Here is a 20979-nt window from a genome sequence, read left to right as displayed (position 1 = left end):
CCTGGCCTATGCCGGACACATCTTAGGGAGAGAGAGCGAGAGGGAGACAAACCCACGCCTACACAAGACATTTTGTCACCCAAGCCAACCCTTGAAAAGGCTGCTTTGCAGAGCCAAAACAAGAAGAATGGTGCGTTTTGCAGCCGCCGCCCACTGCAATGAATCTGAATAACTCCTCCTTTAGGGCGCAAGCAACTCCCCTCCCCCTTGCAGTCTTTCCAATTCACGATACAAAAAGACGGACAGGACAGGTTGCCTGACTTTCCGTCACTGCCACCCTTTGCCATCCTTACCCGTAGAAAGCCCTTTCATCATCCCCAAACCCTAATCTTTTCCCTTTCCTTCCCAGCCCCCAAACCCTGCCCTCTGTACCTTTCTCACCACCCGCTTCCCTTCTCCTGTCATCCCCCTACCACCCGGGAAAAAAAGAGATTGCCCCCTCCTTCCACTAGCCCACCCTCCCACCCAAAGAACAACTTCTTCTGCGCAGCTTGTTTTCTAGGCAGCAGCGCTATTGTGATGTCATCGGGGGGCATTGTGACAAGCCGCCAGTGTTCCGTCTCTTCATGTTGTGCACAGTTCAAACGGAAAATACATCAACAGGCAGACTACAGAAAAGCTTACTATCAAAGGTTAGAGGGGGGCTTTCTCAGAGGGCTTTTTACAGTTTTTCTATTCCCAATTAGCCGTTTAAGTGTACTTATTGAAAGTAGTAATTCTTTCATAGGCCGCCCTTTCTTAGTATTTGACGTTCCTTATATTGCGGTATGAGGCTTCGCAGTAGGTTGCAAACATTCATCACCCATGACTGTCCCCAATTGAGCTCAGAAGCTCAATGTCTATCATGACCTCTCTTTTAGAATGTCCAAGAGCAAGCAAACTATTCCTCCAGGAGAGGGCGCCAACAGACTACTAAAGAGATCATCATTACTCAAAGAAAACCCCAAAAACCAATGCATGATAGGAATAAACAGGTAACTTTCTTTGGAGTGGAAGCGGAGAGATCGCACCAGATGCCAATTCTAGATGTTATCACACCTGTGGTCACTGCAGCAGCAGGTGAATCCACTTTGTCCAAAAGGGATCTATTCCATTCAATTGCAAATGATCTAGATAAGACAGAGAACTGCAGCACGGGGACATAGCCGAGTTGGTCAGGTTGAGTGGTGATGAGTTTGCTATTTGGATGAATAAAGAAAGTCAAAAGTGTGAAAGATAAAAAACAAAAGGAGGAAGTGTGAAAAGTGAATGGGCCAAATTGAGGTGCATATGAAGACGTATGCTTTCTTCCAATTCATTAAATCGGGCTAATATGAATCAGGTGAATTGAGTTCTGCTTTTGGAAACTGGGTTAAGAAGGGGTGCACCGTTCCTGGAGGTACTGCAATACCAGGTCAATGCGTGGAGTGGACAGAGCAAGCTCTTTTTCCATCTCCCTGTTCTAAAAATCCATTTAATATATGGTCCCCAGATAGGGGACGTATCAGATATTAAACTGATAAGAACAGATACTACACTTGATCTTAGCCAAAAGGCCGAGAAGCGATAACCAGAATTGGTTTGGGCCTCGAGTGGCACCCTGGCCTATGCCGGACACATCTTAGGGAGAGAGAGCGAGAGGGAGACAAACCCACGCCTACACAAGACATTTTGTCACCCAAGCCAACCCTTGAAAAGGCTGCTTTGCAGAGCCAAAACAAGAAGAATGGTGCGTTTTGCAGCCGCCGCCCACTGCAATGAATCTGAATAACTCCTCCTTTAGGGCGCAAGCAACTCCCCTCCCCCTTGCAGTCTTTCCAATTCACGATACAAAAAGACGGACAGGACAGGTTGCCTGACTTTCCGTCACTGCCACCCTTTGCCATCCTTACCCGTAGAAAGCCCTTTCATCATCCCCAAACCCTAATCTTTTCCCTTTCCTTCCCAGCCCCCAAACCCTGCCCTCTGTACCTTTCTCACCACCCGCTTCCCTTCTCCTGTCATCCCCCTACCACCCGGGAAAAAAAGAGATTGCCCCCTCCTTCCACTAGCCCACCCTCCCACCCAAAGAACAACTTCTTCTGCGCAGCTTGTTTTCTAGGCAGCAGCGCTATTGTGATGTCATCGGGGGGCATTGTGACAAGCCGCCAGTGTTCCGTCTCTTCATGTTGTGCACAGTTCAAACGGAAAATACATCAACAGGCAGACTACAGAAAAGCTTACTATCAAAGGTTAGAGGGGGGCTTTCTCAGAGGGCTTTTTACAGTTTTTCTATTCCCAATTAGCCGTTTAAGTGTACTTATTGAAAGTAGTAATTCTTTCATAGGCCGCCCTTTCTTAGTATTTGACGTTCCTTATATTGCGGTATGAGGCTTCGCAGTAGGTTGCAAACATTCATCACCCATGACTGTCCCCAATTGAGCTCAGAAGCTCAATGTCTATCATGACCTCTCTTTTAGAATGTCCAAGAGCAAGCAAACTATTCCTCCAGGAGAGGGCGCCAACAGACTACTAAAGAGATCATCATTACTCAAAGAAAACCCCAAAAACCAATGCATGATAGGAATAAACAGGTAACTTTCTTTGGAGTGGAAGCGGAGAGATCGCACCAGATGCCAATTCTAGATGTTATCACACCTGTGGTCACTGCAGCAGCAGGTGAATCCACTTTGTCCAAAAGGGATCTATTCCATTCAATTGCAAATGATCTAGATAAGACAGAGAACTGCAGCACGGGGACATAGCCGAGTTGGTCAGGTTGAGTGGTGATGAGTTTGCTATTTGGATGAATAAAGAAAGTCAAAAGTGTGAAAGATAAAAAACAAAAGGAGGAAGTGTGAAAAGTGAATGGGCCAAATTGAGGTGCATATGAAGACGTATGCTTTCTTCCAATTCATTAAATCGGGCTAATATGAATCAGGTGAATTGAGTTCTGCTTTTGGAAACTGGGTTAAGAAGGGGTGCACCGTTCCTGGAGGTACTGCAATACCAGGTCAATGCGTGGAGTGGACAGAGCAAGCTCTTTTTCCATCTCCCTGTTCTAAAAATCCATTTAATATATGGTCCCCAGATAGGGGACGTATCAGATATTAAACTGATAAGAACAGATACTACACTTGATCTTAGCCAAAAGGCCGAGAAGCGATAACCAGAATTGGTTTGGGCCTCGAGTGGCACCCTGGCCTATGCCGGACACATCTTAGGGAGAGAGAGCGAGAGGGAGACAAACCCACGCCTACACAAGACATTTTGTCACCCAAGCCAACCCTTGAAAAGGCTGCTTTGCAGAGCCAAAACAAGAAGAATGGTGCGTTTTGCAGCCGCCGCCCACTGCAATGAATCTGAATAACTCCTCCTTTAGGGCGCAAGCAACTCCCCTCCCCCTTGCAGTCTTTCCAATTCACGATACAAAAAGACGGACAGGACAGGTTGCCTGACTTTCCGTCACTGCCACCCTTTGCCATCCTTACCCGTAGAAAGCCCTTTCATCATCCCCAAACCCTAATCTTTTCCCTTTCCTTCCCAGCCCCCAAACCCTGCCCTCTGTACCTTTCTCACCACCCGCTTCCCTTCTCCTGTCATCCCCCTACCACCCGGGAAAAAAAGAGATTGCCCCCTCCTTCCACTAGCCCACCCTCCCACCCAAAGAACAACTTCTTCTGCGCAGCTTGTTTTCTAGGCAGCAGCGCTATTGTGATGTCATCGGGGGGCATTGTGACAAGCCGCCAGTGTTCCGTCTCTTCATGTTGTGCACAGTTCAAACGGAAAATACATCAACAGGCAGACTACAGAAAAGCTTACTATCAAAGGTTAGAGGGGGGCTTTCTCAGAGGGCTTTTTACAGTTTTTCTATTCCCAATTAGCCGTTTAAGTGTACTTATTGAAAGTAGTAATTCTTTCATAGGCCGCCCTTTCTTAGTATTTGACGTTCCTTATATTGCGGTATGAGGCTTCGCAGTAGGTTGCAAACATTCATCACCCATGACTGTCCCCAATTGAGCTCAGAAGCTCAATGTCTATCATGACCTCTCTTTTAGAATGTCCAAGAGCAAGCAAACTATTCCTCCAGGAGAGGGCGCCAACAGACTACTAAAGAGATCATCATTACTCAAAGAAAACCCCAAAAACCAATGCATGATAGGAATAAACAGGTAACTTTCTTTGGAGTGGAAGCGGAGAGATCGCACCAGATGCCAATTCTAGATGTTATCACACCTGTGGTCACTGCAGCAGCAGGTGAATCCACTTTGTCCAAAAGGGATCTATTCCATTCAATTGCAAATGATCTAGATAAGACAGAGAACTGCAGCACGGGGACATAGCCGAGTTGGTCAGGTTGAGTGGTGATGAGTTTGCTATTTGGATGAATAAAGAAAGTCAAAAGTGTGAAAGATAAAAAACAAAAGGAGGAAGTGTGAAAAGTGAATGGGCCAAATTGAGGTGCATATGAAGACGTATGCTTTCTTCCAATTCATTAAATCGGGCTAATATGAATCAGGTGAATTGAGTTCTGCTTTTGGAAACTGGGTTAAGAAGGGGTGCACCGTTCCTGGAGGTACTGCAATACCAGGTCAATGCGTGGAGTGGACAGAGCAAGCTCTTTTTCCATCTCCCTGTTCTAAAAATCCATTTAATATATGGTCCCCAGATAGGGGACGTATCAGATATTAAACTGATAAGAACAGATACTACACTTGATCTTAGCCAAAAGGCCGAGAAGCGATAACCAGAATTGGTTTGGGCCTCGAGTGGCACCCTGGCCTATGCCGGACACATCTTAGGGAGAGAGAGCGAGAGGGAGACAAACCCACGCCTACACAAGACATTTTGTCACCCAAGCCAACCCTTGAAAAGGCTGCTTTGCAGAGCCAAAACAAGAAGAATGGTGCGTTTTGCAGCCGCCGCCCACTGCAATGAATCTGAATAACTCCTCCTTTAGGGCGCAAGCAACTCCCCTCCCCCTTGCAGTCTTTCCAATTCACGATACAAAAAGACGGACAGGACAGGTTGCCTGACTTTCCGTCACTGCCACCCTTTGCCATCCTTACCCGTAGAAAGCCCTTTCATCATCCCCAAACCCTAATCTTTTCCCTTTCCTTCCCAGCCCCCAAACCCTGCCCTCTGTACCTTTCTCACCACCCGCTTCCCTTCTCCTGTCATCCCCCTACCACCCGGGAAAAAAAGAGATTGCCCCCTCCTTCCACTAGCCCACCCTCCCACCCAAAGAACAACTTCTTCTGCGCAGCTTGTTTTCTAGGCAGCAGCGCTATTGTGATGTCATCGGGGGGCATTGTGACAAGCCGCCAGTGTTCCGTCTCTTCATGTTGTGCACAGTTCAAACGGAAAATACATCAACAGGCAGACTACAGAAAAGCTTACTATCAAAGGTTAGAGGGGGGCTTTCTCAGAGGGCTTTTTACAGTTTTTCTATTCCCAATTAGCCGTTTAAGTGTACTTATTGAAAGTAGTAATTCTTTCATAGGCCGCCCTTTCTTAGTATTTGACGTTCCTTATATTGCGGTATGAGGCTTCGCAGTAGGTTGCAAACATTCATCACCCATGACTGTCCCCAATTGAGCTCAGAAGCTCAATGTCTATCATGACCTCTCTTTTAGAATGTCCAAGAGCAAGCAAACTATTCCTCCAGGAGAGGGCGCCAACAGACTACTAAAGAGATCATCATTACTCAAAGAAAACCCCAAAAACCAATGCATGATAGGAATAAACAGGTAACTTTCTTTGGAGTGGAAGCGGAGAGATCGCACCAGATGCCAATTCTAGATGTTATCACACCTGTGGTCACTGCAGCAGCAGGTGAATCCACTTTGTCCAAAAGGGATCTATTCCATTCAATTGCAAATGATCTAGATAAGACAGAGAACTGCAGCACGGGGACATAGCCGAGTTGGTCAGGTTGAGTGGTGATGAGTTTGCTATTTGGATGAATAAAGAAAGTCAAAAGTGTGAAAGATAAAAAACAAAAGGAGGAAGTGTGAAAAGTGAATGGGCCAAATTGAGGTGCATATGAAGACGTATGCTTTCTTCCAATTCATTAAATCGGGCTAATATGAATCAGGTGAATTGAGTTCTGCTTTTGGAAACTGGGTTAAGAAGGGGTGCACCGTTCCTGGAGGTACTGCAATACCAGGTCAATGCGTGGAGTGGACAGAGCAAGCTCTTTTTCCATCTCCCTGTTCTAAAAATCCATTTAATATATGGTCCCCAGATAGGGGACGTATCAGATATTAAACTGATAAGAACAGATACTACACTTGATCTTAGCCAAAAGGCCGAGAAGCGATAACCAGAATTGGTTTGGGCCTCGAGTGGCACCCTGGCCTATGCCGGACACATCTTAGGGAGAGAGAGCGAGAGGGAGACAAACCCACGCCTACACAAGACATTTTGTCACCCAAGCCAACCCTTGAAAAGGCTGCTTTGCAGAGCCAAAACAAGAAGAATGGTGCGTTTTGCAGCCGCCGCCCACTGCAATGAATCTGAATAACTCCTCCTTTAGGGCGCAAGCAACTCCCCTCCCCCTTGCAGTCTTTCCAATTCACGATACAAAAAGACGGACAGGACAGGTTGCCTGACTTTCCGTCACTGCCACCCTTTGCCATCCTTACCCGTAGAAAGCCCTTTCATCATCCCCAAACCCTAATCTTTTCCCTTTCCTTCCCAGCCCCCAAACCCTGCCCTCTGTACCTTTCTCACCACCCGCTTCCCTTCTCCTGTCATCCCCCTACCACCCGGGAAAAAAAGAGATTGCCCCCTCCTTCCACTAGCCCACCCTCCCACCCAAAGAACAACTTCTTCTGCGCAGCTTGTTTTCTAGGCAGCAGCGCTATTGTGATGTCATCGGGGGGCATTGTGACAAGCCGCCAGTGTTCCGTCTCTTCATGTTGTGCACAGTTCAAACGGAAAATACATCAACAGGCAGACTACAGAAAAGCTTACTATCAAAGGTTAGAGGGGGGCTTTCTCAGAGGGCTTTTTACAGTTTTTCTATTCCCAATTAGCCGTTTAAGTGTACTTATTGAAAGTAGTAATTCTTTCATAGGCCGCCCTTTCTTAGTATTTGACGTTCCTTATATTGCGGTATGAGGCTTCGCAGTAGGTTGCAAACATTCATCACCCATGACTGTCCCCAATTGAGCTCAGAAGCTCAATGTCTATCATGACCTCTCTTTTAGAATGTCCAAGAGCAAGCAAACTATTCCTCCAGGAGAGGGCGCCAACAGACTACTAAAGAGATCATCATTACTCAAAGAAAACCCCAAAAACCAATGCATGATAGGAATAAACAGGTAACTTTCTTTGGAGTGGAAGCGGAGAGATCGCACCAGATGCCAATTCTAGATGTTATCACACCTGTGGTCACTGCAGCAGCAGGTGAATCCACTTTGTCCAAAAGGGATCTATTCCATTCAATTGCAAATGATCTAGATAAGACAGACAACTGCAGCACGGGGACATAGCCGAGTTGGTCAGGTTGAGTGGTGATGAGTTTGCTATTTGGATGAATAAAGAAAGTCAAAAGTGTGAAAGATAAAAAACAAAAGGAGGAAGTGTGAAAAGTGAATGGGCCAAATTGAGGTGCATATGAAGACGTATGCTTTCTTCCAATTCATTAAATCGGGCTAATATGAATCAGGTGAATTGAGTTCTGCTTTTGGAAACTGGGTTAAGAAGGGGTGCACCGTTCCTGGAGGTACTGCAATACCAGGTCAATGCGTGGAGTGGACAGAGCAAGCTCTTTTTCCATCTCCCTGTTCTAAAAATCCATTTAATATATGGTCCCCAGATAGGGGACGTATCAGATATTAAACTGATAAGAACAGATTTTTGATTTAATGAAGCTTTCCAAAGCACCGCAAAAAATGCATGACCGAAGTCACACCAAAAACAGTGCAAAGGCTAGGATTCGTGTGGACCCCTCCGTGAGGAGAGGGTCCCCAAAAATCAACCCCGTCCCTCCGAGCCAGAAGGCCACAGCAAGGGTCAGGGATCTTCGGTGCTCCCCCAAGCCGAAGCCTGGTTGAGCCTTGTCGTTGCTCCCAGCGTCCACCCAGGCATCTTACCCAAGTGGAGTAGAGAGCTACTAGTTGTTGGTTTCGCAGCCGAAACTGCCCGGACCGTCAACCGGTGTTGGTTTCTCAGCCCAAGGCTAACCGGACCTCCAACCGGGTGTTGGTTTCTCAGCCGAAGCTGACCCGGACCTCCAACCGGGTGTTGGTTTCTCAGCCGAAGCTGACCCAGACCTCCAACCGGGTGTTGGTTTCTCAGCCGAAGCTGACCCGGACCTCCAACCGGGTGTTGGTTTCTCAGCCCAAAGCTGAACGGACCTCCGACCATGATTATAAAAATTTCCCTTCCTAGCCAGAAGGCCGGGATAGAGCAATATGCTCAGAAAGTATGAAAGGGCAAGGTACGGTGTGCTACAGAGCCCAAGGCTCGCCGGGGTCCCAAGCCAGCAAGCTCAGACTCACTCCAGGGTCGTCAGTCCTGGGGCACATTGCACCATAGCCCCCACACTTACTCAGTCTAATAGCCTCGATCCTGGTAGGGCCATGTTTTCCTCTAGATGAATATACTATACATCAAGAGTACTAGCAAGAGCAACCTTCCAGTGTGCATTGCATCTGCCGAGCCTCACAGATACTACACTTGATCTTAGCCAAAAGGCCGAGAAGCGATAACCAGAATTGGTTTGGGCCTCGAGTGGCACCCTGGCCTATGCCGGACACATCTTAGGGAGAGAGAGCGAGAGGGAGACAAACCCACGCCTACACAAGACATTTTGTCACCCAAGCCAACCCTTGAAAAGGCTGCTTTGCAGAGCCAAAACAAGAAGAATGGTGCGTTTTGCAGCCGCCGCCCACTGCAATGAATCTGAATAACTCCTCCTTTAGGGCGCAAGCAACTCCCCTCCCCCTTGCAGTCTTTCCAATTCACGATACAAAAAGACGGACAGGACAGGTTGCCTGACTTTCCGTCACTGCCACCCTTTGCCATCCTTACCCGTAGAAAGCCCTTTCATCATCCCCAAACCCTAATCTTTTCCCTTTCCTTCCCAGCCCCCAAACCCTGCCCTCTGTACCTTTCTCACCACCCGCTTCCCTTCTCCTGTCATCCCCCTACCACCCGGGAAAAAAAGAGATTGCCCCCTCCTTCCACTAGCCCACCCTCCCACCCAAAGAACAACTTCTTCTGCGCAGCTTGTTTTCTAGGCAGCAGCGCTATTGTGATGTCATCGGGGGGCATTGTGACAAGCCGCCAGTGTTCCGTCTCTTCATGTTGTGCACAGTTCAAACGGAAAATACATCAACAGGCAGACTACAGAAAAGCTTACTATCAAAGGTTAGAGGGGGGCTTTCTCAGAGGGCTTTTTACAGTTTTTCTATTCCCAATTAGCCGTTTAAGTGTACTTATTGAAAGTAGTAATTCTTTCATAGGCCGCCCTTTCTTAGTATTTGACGTTCCTTATATTGCGGTATGAGGCTTCGCAGTAGGTTGCAAACATTCATCACCCATGACTGTCCCCAATTGAGCTCAGAAGCTCAATGTCTATCATGACCTCTCTTTTAGAATGTCCAAGAGCAAGCAAACTATTCCTCCAGGAGAGGGCGCCAACAGACTACTAAAGAGATCATCATTACTCAAAGAAAACCCCAAAAACCAATGCATGATAGGAATAAACAGGTAACTTTCTTTGGAGTGGAAGCGGAGAGATCGCACCAGATGCCAATTCTAGATGTTATCACACCTGTGGTCACTGCAGCAGCAGGTGAATCCACTTTGTCCAAAAGGGATCTATTCCATTCAATTGCAAATGATCTAGATAAGACAGAGAACTGCAGCACGGGGACATAGCCGAGTTGGTCAGGTTGAGTGGTGATGAGTTTGCTATTTGGATGAATAAAGAAAGTCAAAAGTGTGAAAGATAAAAAACAAAAGGAGGAAGTGTGAAAAGTGAATGGGCCAAATTGAGGTGCATATGAAGACGTATGCTTTCTTCCAATTCATTAAATCGGGCTAATATGAATCAGGTGAATTGAGTTCTGCTTTTGGAAACTGGGTTAAGAAGGGGTGCACCGTTCCTGGAGGTACTGCAATACCAGGTCAATGCGTGGAGTGGACAGAGCAAGCTCTTTTTCCATCTCCCTGTTCTAAAAATCCATTTAATATATGGTCCCCAGATAGGGGACGTATCAGATATTAAACTGATAAGAACAGATACTACACTTGATCTTAGCCAAAAGGCCGAGAAGCGATAACCAGAATTGGTTTGGGCCTCGAGTGGCACCCTGGCCTATGCCGGACACATCTTAGGGAGAGAGAGCGAGAGGGAGACAAACCCACGCCTACACAAGACATTTTGTCACCCAAGCCAACCCTTGAAAAGGCTGCTTTGCAGAGCCAAAACAAGAAGAATGGTGCGTTTTGCAGCCGCCGCCCACTGCAATGAATCTGAATAACTCCTCCTTTAGGGCGCAAGCAACTCCCCTCCCCCTTGCAGTCTTTCCAATTCACGATACAAAAAGACGGACAGGACAGGTTGCCTGACTTTCCGTCACTGCCACCCTTTGCCATCCTTACCCGTAGAAAGCCCTTTCATCATCCCCAAACCCTAATCTTTTCCCTTTCCTTCCCAGCCCCCAAACCCTGCCCTCTGTACCTTTCTCACCACCCGCTTCCCTTCTCCTGTCATCCCCCTACCACCCGGGAAAAAAAGAGATTGCCCCCTCCTTCCACTAGCCCACCCTCCCACCCAAAGAACAACTTCTTCTGCGCAGCTTGTTTTCTAGGCAGCAGCGCTATTGTGATGTCATCGGGGGGCATTGTGACAAGCCGCCAGTGTTCCGTCTCTTCATGTTGTGCACAGTTCAAACGGAAAATACATCAACAGGCAGACTACAGAAAAGCTTACTATCAAAGGTTAGAGGGGGGCTTTCTCAGAGGGCTTTTTACAGTTTTTCTATTCCCAATTAGCCGTTTAAGTGTACTTATTGAAAGTAGTAATTCTTTCATAGGCCGCCCTTTCTTAGTATTTGACGTTCCTTATATTGCGGTATGAGGCTTCGCAGTAGGTTGCAAACATTCATCACCCATGACTGTCCCCAATTGAGCTCAGAAGCTCAATGTCTATCATGACCTCTCTTTTAGAATGTCCAAGAGCAAGCAAACTATTCCTCCAGGAGAGGGCGCCAACAGACTACTAAAGAGATCATCATTACTCAAAGAAAACCCCAAAAACCAATGCATGATAGGAATAAACAGGTAACTTTCTTTGGAGTGGAAGCGGAGAGATCGCACCAGATGCCAATTCTAGATGTTATCACACCTGTGGTCACTGCAGCAGCAGGTGAATCCACTTTGTCCAAAAGGGATCTATTCCATTCAATTGCAAATGATCTAGATAAGACAGAGAACTGCAGCACGGGGACATAGCCGAGTTGGTCAGGTTGAGTGGTGATGAGTTTGCTATTTGGATGAATAAAGAAAGTCAAAAGTGTGAAAGATAAAAAACAAAAGGAGGAAGTGTGAAAAGTGAATGGGCCAAATTGAGGTGCATATGAAGACGTATGCTTTCTTCCAATTCATTAAATCGGGCTAATATGAATCAGGTGAATTGAGTTCTGCTTTTGGAAACTGGGTTAAGAAGGGGTGCACCGTTCCTGGAGGTACTGCAATACCAGGTCAATGCGTGGAGTGGACAGAGCAAGCTCTTTTTCCATCTCCCTGTTCTAAAAATCCATTTAATATATGGTCCCCAGATAGGGGACGTATCAGATATTAAACTGATAAGAACAGATACTACACTTGATCTTAGCCAAAAGGCCGAGAAGCGATAACCAGAATTGGTTTGGGCCTCGAGTGGCACCCTGGCCTATGCCGGACACATCTTAGGGAGAGAGAGCGAGAGGGAGACAAACCCACGCCTACACAAGACATTTTGTCACCCAAGCCAACCCTTGAAAAGGCTGCTTTGCAGAGCCAAAACAAGAAGAATGGTGCGTTTTGCAGCCGCCGCCCACTGCAATGAATCTGAATAACTCCTCCTTTAGGGCGCAAGCAACTCCCCTCCCCCTTGCAGTCTTTCCAATTCACGATACAAAAAGACGGACAGGACAGGTTGCCTGACTTTCCGTCACTGCCACCCTTTGCCATCCTTACCCGTAGAAAGCCCTTTCATCATCCCCAAACCCTAATCTTTTCCCTTTCCTTCCCAGCCCCCAAACCCTGCCCTCTGTACCTTTCTCACCACCCGCTTCCCTTCTCCTGTCATCCCCCTACCACCCGGGAAAAAAAGAGATTGCCCCCTCCTTCCACTAGCCCACCCTCCCACCCAAAGAACAACTTCTTCTGCGCAGCTTGTTTTCTAGGCAGCAGCGCTATTGTGATGTCATCGGGGGGCATTGTGACAAGCCGCCAGTGTTCCGTCTCTTCATGTTGTGCACAGTTCAAACGGAAAATACATCAACAGGCAGACTACAGAAAAGCTTACTATCAAAGGTTAGAGGGGGGCTTTCTCAGAGGGCTTTTTACAGTTTTTCTATTCCCAATTAGCCGTTTAAGTGTACTTATTGAAAGTAGTAATTCTTTCATAGGCCGCCCTTTCTTAGTATTTGACGTTCCTTATATTGCGGTATGAGGCTTCGCAGTAGGTTGCAAACATTCATCACCCATGACTGTCCCCAATTGAGCTCAGAAGCTCAATGTCTATCATGACCTCTCTTTTAGAATGTCCAAGAGCAAGCAAACTATTCCTCCAGGAGAGGGCGCCAACAGACTACTAAAGAGATCATCATTACTCAAAGAAAACCCCAAAAACCAATGCATGATAGGAATAAACAGGTAACTTTCTTTGGAGTGGAAGCGGAGAGATCGCACCAGATGCCAATTCTAGATGTTATCACACCTGTGGTCACTGCAGCAGCAGGTGAATCCACTTTGTCCAAAAGGGATCTATTCCATTCAATTGCAAATGATCTAGATAAGACAGAGAACTGCAGCACGGGGACATAGCCGAGTTGGTCAGGTTGAGTGGTGATGAGTTTGCTATTTGGATGAATAAAGAAAGTCAAAAGTGTGAAAGATAAAAAACAAAAGGAGGAAGTGTGAAAAGTGAATGGGCCAAATTGAGGTGCATATGAAGACGTATGCTTTCTTCCAATTCATTAAATCGGGCTAATATGAATCAGGTGAATTGAGTTCTGCTTTTGGAAACTGGGTTAAGAAGGGGTGCACCGTTCCTGGAGGTACTGCAATACCAGGTCAATGCGTGGAGTGGACAGAGCAAGCTCTTTTTCCATCTCCCTGTTCTAAAAATCCATTTAATATATGGTCCCCAGATAGGGGACGTATCAGATATTAAACTGATAAGAACAGATACTACACTTGATCTTAGCCAAAAGGCCGAGAAGCGATAACCAGAATTGGTTTGGGCCTCGAGTGGCACCCTGGCCTATGCCGGACACATCTTAGGGAGAGAGAGCGAGAGGGAGACAAACCCACGCCTACACAAGACATTTTGTCACCCAAGCCAACCCTTGAAAAGGCTGCTTTGCAGAGCCAAAACAAGAAGAATGGTGCGTTTTGCAGCCGCCGCCCACTGCAATGAATCTGAATAACTCCTCCTTTAGGGCGCAAGCAACTCCCCTCCCCCTTGCAGTCTTTCCAATTCACGATACAAAAAGACGGACAGGACAGGTTGCCTGACTTTCCGTCACTGCCACCCTTTGCCATCCTTACCCGTAGAAAGCCCTTTCATCATCCCCAAACCCTAATCTTTTCCCTTTCCTTCCCAGCCCCCAAACCCTGCCCTCTGTACCTTTCTCACCACCCGCTTCCCTTCTCCTGTCATCCCCCTACCACCCGGGAAAAAAAGAGATTGCCCCCTCCTTCCACTAGCCCACCCTCCCACCCAAAGAACAACTTCTTCTGCGCAGCTTGTTTTCTAGGCAGCAGCGCTATTGTGATGTCATCGGGGGGCATTGTGACAAGCCGCCAGTGTTCCGTCTCTTCATGTTGTGCACAGTTCAAACGGAAAATACATCAACAGGCAGACTACAGAAAAGCTTACTATCAAAGGTTAGAGGGGGGCTTTCTCAGAGGGCTTTTTACAGTTTTTCTATTCCCAATTAGCCGTTTAAGTGTACTTATTGAAAGTAGTAATTCTTTCATAGGCCGCCCTTTCTTAGTATTTGACGTTCCTTATATTGCGGTATGAGGCTTCGCAGTAGGTTGCAAACATTCATCACCCATGACTGTCCCCAATTGAGCTCAGAAGCTCAATGTCTATCATGACCTCTCTTTTAGAATGTCCAAGAGCAAGCAAACTATTCCTCCAGGAGAGGGCGCCAACAGACTACTAAAGAGATCATCATTACTCAAAGAAAACCCCAAAAACCAATGCATGATAGGAATAAACAGGTAACTTTCTTTGGAGTGGAAGCGGAGAGATCGCACCAGATGCCAATTCTAGATGTTATCACACCTGTGGTCACTGCAGCAGCAGGTGAATCCACTTTGTCCAAAAGGGATCTATTCCATTCAATTGCAAATGATCTAGATAAGACAGAGAACTGCAGCACGGGGACATAGCCGAGTTGGTCAGGTTGAGTGGTGATGAGTTTGCTATTTGGATGAATAAAGAAAGTCAAAAGTGTGAAAGATAAAAAACAAAAGGAGGAAGTGTGAAAAGTGAATGGGCCAAATTGAGGTGCATATGAAGACGTATGCTTTCTTCCAATTCATTAAATCGGGCTAATATGAATCAGGTGAATTGAGTTCTGCTTTTGGAAACTGGGTTAAGAAGGGGTGCACCGTTCCTGGAGGTACTGCAATACCAGGTCAATGCGTGGAGTGGACAGAGCAAGCTCTTTTTCCATCTCCCTGTTCTAAAAATCCATTTAATATATGGTCCCCAGATAGGGGACGTATCAGATATTAAACTGATAAGAACAGATACTACACTTGATCTTAGCCAAAAGGCCGAGAAGCGATAACCAGAATTGGTTTGGGCCTCGAGTGGCACCCTGGCCTATGCCGGACACATCTTAGGGAGAGAGAGCGAGAGGGAGACAAACCCACGCCTACACAAGACATTTTGTCACCCAAGCCAACCCTTGAAAAGGCTGCTTTGCAGAGCCAAAACAAGAAGAATGGTGCGTTTTGCAGCCGCCGCCCACTGCAATGAATCTGAATAACTCCTCCTTTAGGGCGCAAGCAACTCCCCTCCCCCTTGCAGTCTTTCCAATTCACGATACAAAAAGACGGACAGGACAGGTTGCCTGACTTTCCGTCACTGCCACCCTTTGCCATCCTTACCCGTAGAAAGCCCTTTCATCATCCCCAAACCCTAATCTTTTCCCTTTCCTTCCCAGCCCCCAAACCCTGCCCTCTGTACCTTTCTCACCACCCGCTTCCCTTCTCCTGTCATCCCCCTACCACCCGGGAAAAAAAGAGATTGCCCCCTCCTTCCACTAGCCCACCCTCCCACCCAAAGAACAACTTCTTCTGCGCAGCTTGTTTTCTAGGCAGCAGCGCTATTGTGATGTCATCGGGGGGCATTGTGACAAGCCGCCAGTGTTCCGTCTCTTCATGTTGTGCACAGTTCAAACGGAAAATACATCAACAGGCAGACTACAGAAAAGCTTACTATCAAAGGTTAGAGGGGGGCTTTCTCAGAGGGCTTTTTACAGTTTTTCTATTCCCAATTAGCCGTTTAAGTGTACTTATTGAAAGTAGTAATTCTTTCATAGGCCGCCCTTTCTTAGTATTTGACGTTCCTTATATTGCGGTATGAGGCTTCGCAGTAGGTTGCAAACATTCATCACCCATGACTGTCCCCAATTGAGCTCAGAAGCTCAATGTCTATCATGACCTCTCTTTTAGAATGTCCAAGAGCAAGCAAACTATTCCTCCAGGAGAGGGCGCCAACAGACTACTAAAGAGATCATCATTACTCAAAGAAAACCCCAAAAACCAATGCATGATAGGAATAAACAGGTAACTTTCTTTGGAGTGGAAGCGGAGAGATCGCACCAGATGCCAATTCTAGATGTTATCACACCTGTGGTCACTGCAGCAGCAGGTGAATCCACTTTGTCCAAAAGGGATCTATTCCATTCAATTGCAAATGATCTAGATAAGACAGAGAACTGCAGCACGGGGACATAGCCGAGTTGGTCAGGTTGAGTGGTGATGAGTTTGCTATTTGGATGAATAAAGAAAGTCAAAAGTGTGAAAGATAAAAAACAAAAGGAGGAAGTGTGAAAAGTGAATGGGCCAAATTGAGGTGCATATGAAGACGTATGCTTTCTTCCAATTCATTAAATCGGGCTAATATGAATCAGGTGAATTGAGTTCTGCTTTTGGAAACTGGGTTAAGAAGGGGTGCACCGTTCCTGGAGGTACTGCAATACCAGGTCAATGCGTGGAGTGGACAGAGCAAGCTCTTTTTCCATCTCCCTGTTCTAAAAATCCATTTAATATATGGTCCCCAGATAGGGGACGTATCAGATATTAAACTGATAAGAACAGATACTACACTTGATCTTAGCCAAAAGGCCGAGAAGCGATAACCAGAATTGGTTTGGGCCTCGAGTGGCACCCTGGCCTATGCCGGACACATCTTAGGGAGAGAGAGCGAGAGGGAGACAAACCCACGCCTACACAAGACATTTTGTCACCCAAGCCAACCCTTGAAAAGGCTGCTTTGCAGAGCCAAAACAAGAAGAATGGTGCGTTTTGCAGCCGCCGCCCACTGCAATGAATCTGAATAACTCCTCCTTTAGGGCGCAAGCAACTCCCCTCCCCCTTGCAGTCTTTCCAATTCACGATACAAAAAGACGGACAGGACAGGTTGCCTGACTTTCCGTCACTGCCACCCTTTGCCATCCTTACCCGTAGAAAGCCCTTTCATCATCCCCAAACCCTAATCTTTTCCCTTTCCTTCCCAGCCCCCAAACCCTGCCCTCTGTACCTTTCTCACCACCCGCTTCCCTTCTCCTGTCATCCCCCTACCACCCGGGAAAAAAAGAGATTGCCCCCTCCTTCCACTAGCCCACCCTCCCACCCAAAGAACAACTTCTTCTGCGCAGCTTGTTTTCTAGGCAGCAGCGCTATTGTGATGTCATCGGGGGGCATTGTGACAAGCCGCCAGTGTTCCGTCTCTTCATGTTGTGCACAGTTCAAACGGAAAATACATCAACAGGCAGACTACAGAAAAGCTTACTATCAAAGGTTAGAGGGGGGCTTTCTCAGAGGGCTTTTTACAGTTTTTCTATTCCCAATTAGCCGTTTAAGTGTACTTATTGAAAGTAGTAATTCTTTCATAGGCCGCCCTTTCTTAGTATTTGACGTTCCTTATATTGCGGTATGAGGCTTCGCAGTAGGTTGCAAACATTCATCACCCATGACTGTCCCCAATTGAGCTCAGAAGCTCAATGTCTATCATGACCTCTCTTTTAGAATGTCCAAGAGCAAGCAAACTATTCCTCCAGGAGAGGGCGCCAACAGACTACTAAAGAGATCATCATTACTCAAAGAAAACCCCAAAAACCAATGCATGATAGGAATAAACAGGTAACTTTCTTTGGAGTGGAAGCGGAGAGATCGCACCAGATGCCAATTCTAGATGTTATCACACCTGTGGTCACTGCAGCAGCAGGTGAATCCACTTTGTCCAAAAGGGATCTATTCCATTCAATTGCAAATGATCTAGATAAGACAGAGAACTGCAGCACGGGGACATAGCCGAGTTGGTCAGGTTGAGTGGTGATGAGTTTGCTATTTGGATGAATAAAGAAAGTCAAAAGTGTGAAAGATAAAAAACAAAAGGAGGAAGTGTGAAAAGTGAATGGGCCAAATTGAGGTGCATATGAAGACGTATGCTTTCTTCCAATTCATTAAATCGGGCTAATATGAATCAGGTGAATTGAGTTCTGCTTTTGGAAACTGGGTTAAGAAGGGGTGCACCGTTCCTGGAGGTACTGCAATACCAGGTCAATGCGTGGAGTGGACAGAGCAAGCTCTTTTTCCATCTCCCTGTTCTAAAAATCCATTTAATATATGGTCCCCAGATAGGGGACGTATCAGATATTAAACTGATAAGAACAGATACTACACTTGATCTTAGCCAAAAGGCCGAGAAGCGATAACCAGAATTGGTTTGGGCCTCGAGTGGCACCCTGGCCTATGCCGGACACATCTTAGGGAGAGAGAGCGAGAGGGAGACAAACCCACGCCTACACAAGACATTTTGTCACCCAAGCCAACCCTTGAAAAGGCTGCTTTGCAGAGCCAAAACAAGAAGAATGGTGCGTTTTGCAGCCGCCGCCCACTGCAATGAATCTGAATAACTCCTCCTTTAGGGCGCAAGCAACTCCCCTCCCCCTTGCAGTCTTTCCAATTCACGATACAAAAAGACGGACAGGACAGGTTGCCTGACTTTCCGTCACTGCCACCCTTTGCCATCCTTACCCGTAGAAAGCCCTTTCATCATCCCCAAACCCTAATCTTTTCCCTTTCCTTCCCAGCCCCCAAACCCTGCCCTCTGTACCTTTCTCACCACCCGCTTCCCTTCTCCTGTCATCCCCCTACCACCCGGGAAAAAAAGAGATTGCCCCCTCCTTCCACTAGCCCACCCTCCCACCCAAAGAACAACTTCTTCTGCGCAGCTTGTTTTCTAGGCAGCAGCGCTATTGTGATGTCATCGGGGGGCATTGTGACAAGCCGCCAGTGTTCCGTCTCTTCATGTTGTGCACAGTTCAAACGGAAAATACATCAACAGGCAGACTACAGAAAAGCTTACTATCAAAGGTTAGAGGGGGGCTTTCTCAGAGGGCTTTTTACAGTTTTTCTATTCCCAATTAGCCGTTTAAGTGTACTTATTGAAAGTAGTAATTCTTTCATAGGCCGCCCTTTCTTAGTATTTGACGTTCCTTATATTGCGGTATGAGGCTTCGCAGTAGGTTGCAAACATTCATCACCCATGACTGTCCCCAATTGAGCTCAGAAGCTCAATGTCTATCATGACCTCTCTTTTAGAATGTCCAAGAGCAAGCAAACTATTCCTCCAGGAGAGGGCGCCAACAGACTACTAAAGAGATCATCATTACTCAAAGAAAACCCCAAAAACCAATGCATGATAGGAATAAACAGGTAACTTTCTTTGGAGTGGAAGCGGAGAGATCGCACCAGATGCCAATTCTAGATGTTATCACACCTGTGGTCACTGCAGCAGCAGGTGAATCCACTTTGTCCAAAAGGGATCTATTCCATTCAATTGCAAATGATCTAGATAAGACAGAGAACTGCAGCACGGGGACATAGCCGAGTTGGTCAGGTTGAGTGGTGATGAGTTTGCTATTTGGATGAATAAAGAAAGTCAAAAGTGTGAAAGATAAAAAACAAAAGGAGGAAGTGTGAAAAGTGAATGGGCCAAATTGAGGTGCATATGAAGACGTATGCTTTCTTCCAATTCATTAAATCGGGCTAATATGAATCAGGTGAATTGAGTTCTGCTTTTGGAAACTGGGTTAAGAAGGGGTGCACCGTTCCTGGAGGTACTGCAATACCAGGTCAATGCGTGGAGTGGACAGAGCAAGCTCTTTTTCCATCTCCCTGTTCTAAAAATCCATTTAATATATGGTCCCCAGATAGGGGACGTATCAGATATTAAACTGATAAGAACAGATTTTTGATTTAATGAAGCTTTCCAAAGCACCACAAAAAATGCATGACCGAAGTCACACCAAAAACAGTGCAAAGGCTAGGATTCGTGTGGACCCCACCGTGAGGAGAGGGTCCCCAAAAATCAACCCCGTCCCTCCGAGCCAGAAGGCCACAGCAAGGGTCAGGGATCTTCGGTGCTCCCCCAAGCCGAAGCCTGGTTGAGCCTTGTCGTTGCTCCCAGCGTCCACCCAGGCATCTTACCCAAGTGGAGTAGAGAGCTACTAGTTGTTGGTTTCGCAGCCGAAACTGCCCGGACCGTCAACCGGTGTTGGTTTCTCAGCCCAAGGCTAACCGGACCTCCAACCGGGTGTTGGTTTCTCCGCCGAAGCTGACCCAGACCTCCAACCGGGTGTTGGTTTCTCAGCCGAAGCTGACCCAGACCTCCAACCGGGTGTTAGTTTCTCAGCCCAAAGCTGACCAGACCTCCGACCGGGATTGTAAAAATTTCCCTTCCTAGCCAGAAGGCCGGGATAGGGTAATATGCTCAAAAAGTATGAAAAGGCAAGGTACGGTGTGCTACAGAGCCCAAGGCTTGCCGGGGTCCCAAGCCAGCAAGCTCAGACTCACTCCAGGGTCGTCAGTCCTGGGGCACGTTGTACCATAGCCCCCCACCCTTACTCAGTCTAATAGCCTCGATCCTGGTAGGGCCATGTTTTCCTCTAGATGAATATACTATCCACCCAGAGTACTAGCAAGCGCAACCTTCCAGTGTGCATTGTATCATTGTACTAAGGTGGCCTGGAGCTTAAACCACCTCTTCGAACAACACTACACTTGATCTTAGCCAAAAGGCCGAGAAGCGATAACCAGAATTGGTTTGGGCCTCGAGTGGCACCCTGGCCTATGCCGGACACATCTTAGGGAGAGAGAGCGAGAGGGAGACAAACCCACGCCTACACAAGACATTTTGTCACCCAAGCCAACCCTTGAAAAGGCTGCTTTGCAGAGCCAAAACAAGAAGAATGGTGCGTTTTGCAGCCGCCGCCCACTGCAATGAATCTGAATAACTCCTCCTTTAGGGCGCAAGCAACTCCCCTCCCCCTTGCAGTCTTTCCAATTCACGATACAAAAAGACGGACAGGACAGGTTGCCTGACTTTCCGTCACTGCCACCCTTTGCCATCCTTACCCGTAGAAAGCCCTTTCATCATCCCCAAACCCTAATCTTTTCCCTTTCCTTCCCAGCCCCCAAACCCTGCCCTCTGTACCTTTCTCACCACCCGCTTCCCTTCTCCTGTCATCCCCCTACCACCCGGGA

General features: G+C 47.1%; 12 non-coding genes and 1 pseudogene across 12 annotated transcripts; all 13 read right to left on the bottom strand.

Annotated features, from left to right (window-relative positions):
- Window positions 1–1356: 1356 nt before the first annotated feature.
- Window positions 1357–1547, bottom strand: LOC142292881 (U2 spliceosomal RNA). Its single transcript, XR_012750899.1, has one exon. It is a non-coding gene; the product is annotated as a U2 spliceosomal RNA (small nuclear RNA).
- Window positions 1548–2934: 1387 nt separating this feature from the next.
- Window positions 2935–3125, bottom strand: LOC142292880 (U2 spliceosomal RNA). Its single transcript, XR_012750898.1, has one exon. It is a non-coding gene; the product is annotated as a U2 spliceosomal RNA (small nuclear RNA).
- A 1387-nt stretch (window positions 3126–4512) lies between these two features.
- Window positions 4513–4703, bottom strand: LOC142292879 (U2 spliceosomal RNA). The gene has a single exon (XR_012750897.1). It is a non-coding gene; the product is annotated as a U2 spliceosomal RNA (small nuclear RNA).
- A 1387-nt stretch (window positions 4704–6090) lies between these two features.
- Window positions 6091–6281, bottom strand: LOC142292878 (U2 spliceosomal RNA). Its single transcript, XR_012750896.1, has one exon. It is a non-coding gene; the product is annotated as a U2 spliceosomal RNA (small nuclear RNA).
- A 1387-nt stretch (window positions 6282–7668) lies between these two features.
- LOC142293171 (U2 spliceosomal RNA) lies at window positions 7669–7861 on the bottom strand. Its single transcript, XR_012751161.1, has one exon. It is a non-coding gene; the product is annotated as a U2 spliceosomal RNA (small nuclear RNA).
- Window positions 7862–8549: 688 nt separating this feature from the next.
- Window positions 8550–8676, bottom strand: LOC142292723 (U2 spliceosomal RNA; annotated as a pseudogene).
- A 1387-nt stretch (window positions 8677–10063) lies between these two features.
- LOC142292877 (U2 spliceosomal RNA) lies at window positions 10064–10254 on the bottom strand. The gene has a single exon (XR_012750895.1). It is a non-coding gene; the product is annotated as a U2 spliceosomal RNA (small nuclear RNA).
- Window positions 10255–11641: 1387 nt separating this feature from the next.
- On the bottom strand, window positions 11642–11832 carry LOC142292876 (U2 spliceosomal RNA). Its single transcript, XR_012750894.1, has one exon. It is a non-coding gene; the product is annotated as a U2 spliceosomal RNA (small nuclear RNA).
- Window positions 11833–13219: 1387 nt separating this feature from the next.
- Window positions 13220–13410, bottom strand: LOC142292875 (U2 spliceosomal RNA). Its single transcript, XR_012750893.1, has one exon. It is a non-coding gene; the product is annotated as a U2 spliceosomal RNA (small nuclear RNA).
- A 1387-nt stretch (window positions 13411–14797) lies between these two features.
- LOC142292874 (U2 spliceosomal RNA) lies at window positions 14798–14988 on the bottom strand. The gene has a single exon (XR_012750892.1). It is a non-coding gene; the product is annotated as a U2 spliceosomal RNA (small nuclear RNA).
- A 1387-nt stretch (window positions 14989–16375) lies between these two features.
- On the bottom strand, window positions 16376–16566 carry LOC142292873 (U2 spliceosomal RNA). Its single transcript, XR_012750891.1, has one exon. It is a non-coding gene; the product is annotated as a U2 spliceosomal RNA (small nuclear RNA).
- A 1387-nt stretch (window positions 16567–17953) lies between these two features.
- On the bottom strand, window positions 17954–18144 carry LOC142292872 (U2 spliceosomal RNA). Its single transcript, XR_012750890.1, has one exon. It is a non-coding gene; the product is annotated as a U2 spliceosomal RNA (small nuclear RNA).
- Window positions 18145–19531: 1387 nt separating this feature from the next.
- LOC142293133 (U2 spliceosomal RNA) lies at window positions 19532–19724 on the bottom strand. Its single transcript, XR_012751135.1, has one exon. It is a non-coding gene; the product is annotated as a U2 spliceosomal RNA (small nuclear RNA).
- Between the last annotated feature and the right edge of the window lie 1255 nt (window positions 19725–20979).

Source organism: Anomaloglossus baeobatrachus, chromosome 2, assembly GCF_048569485.1.
Source record: "Anomaloglossus baeobatrachus isolate aAnoBae1 chromosome 2, aAnoBae1.hap1, whole genome shotgun sequence".
Lineage (NCBI taxonomy): Eukaryota > Metazoa > Chordata > Amphibia > Anura > Aromobatidae > Anomaloglossus > Anomaloglossus baeobatrachus.
Note: the sequence above shows the minus strand (reverse complement) of the source record. Positions and strands in the feature narration are given on the sequence as shown.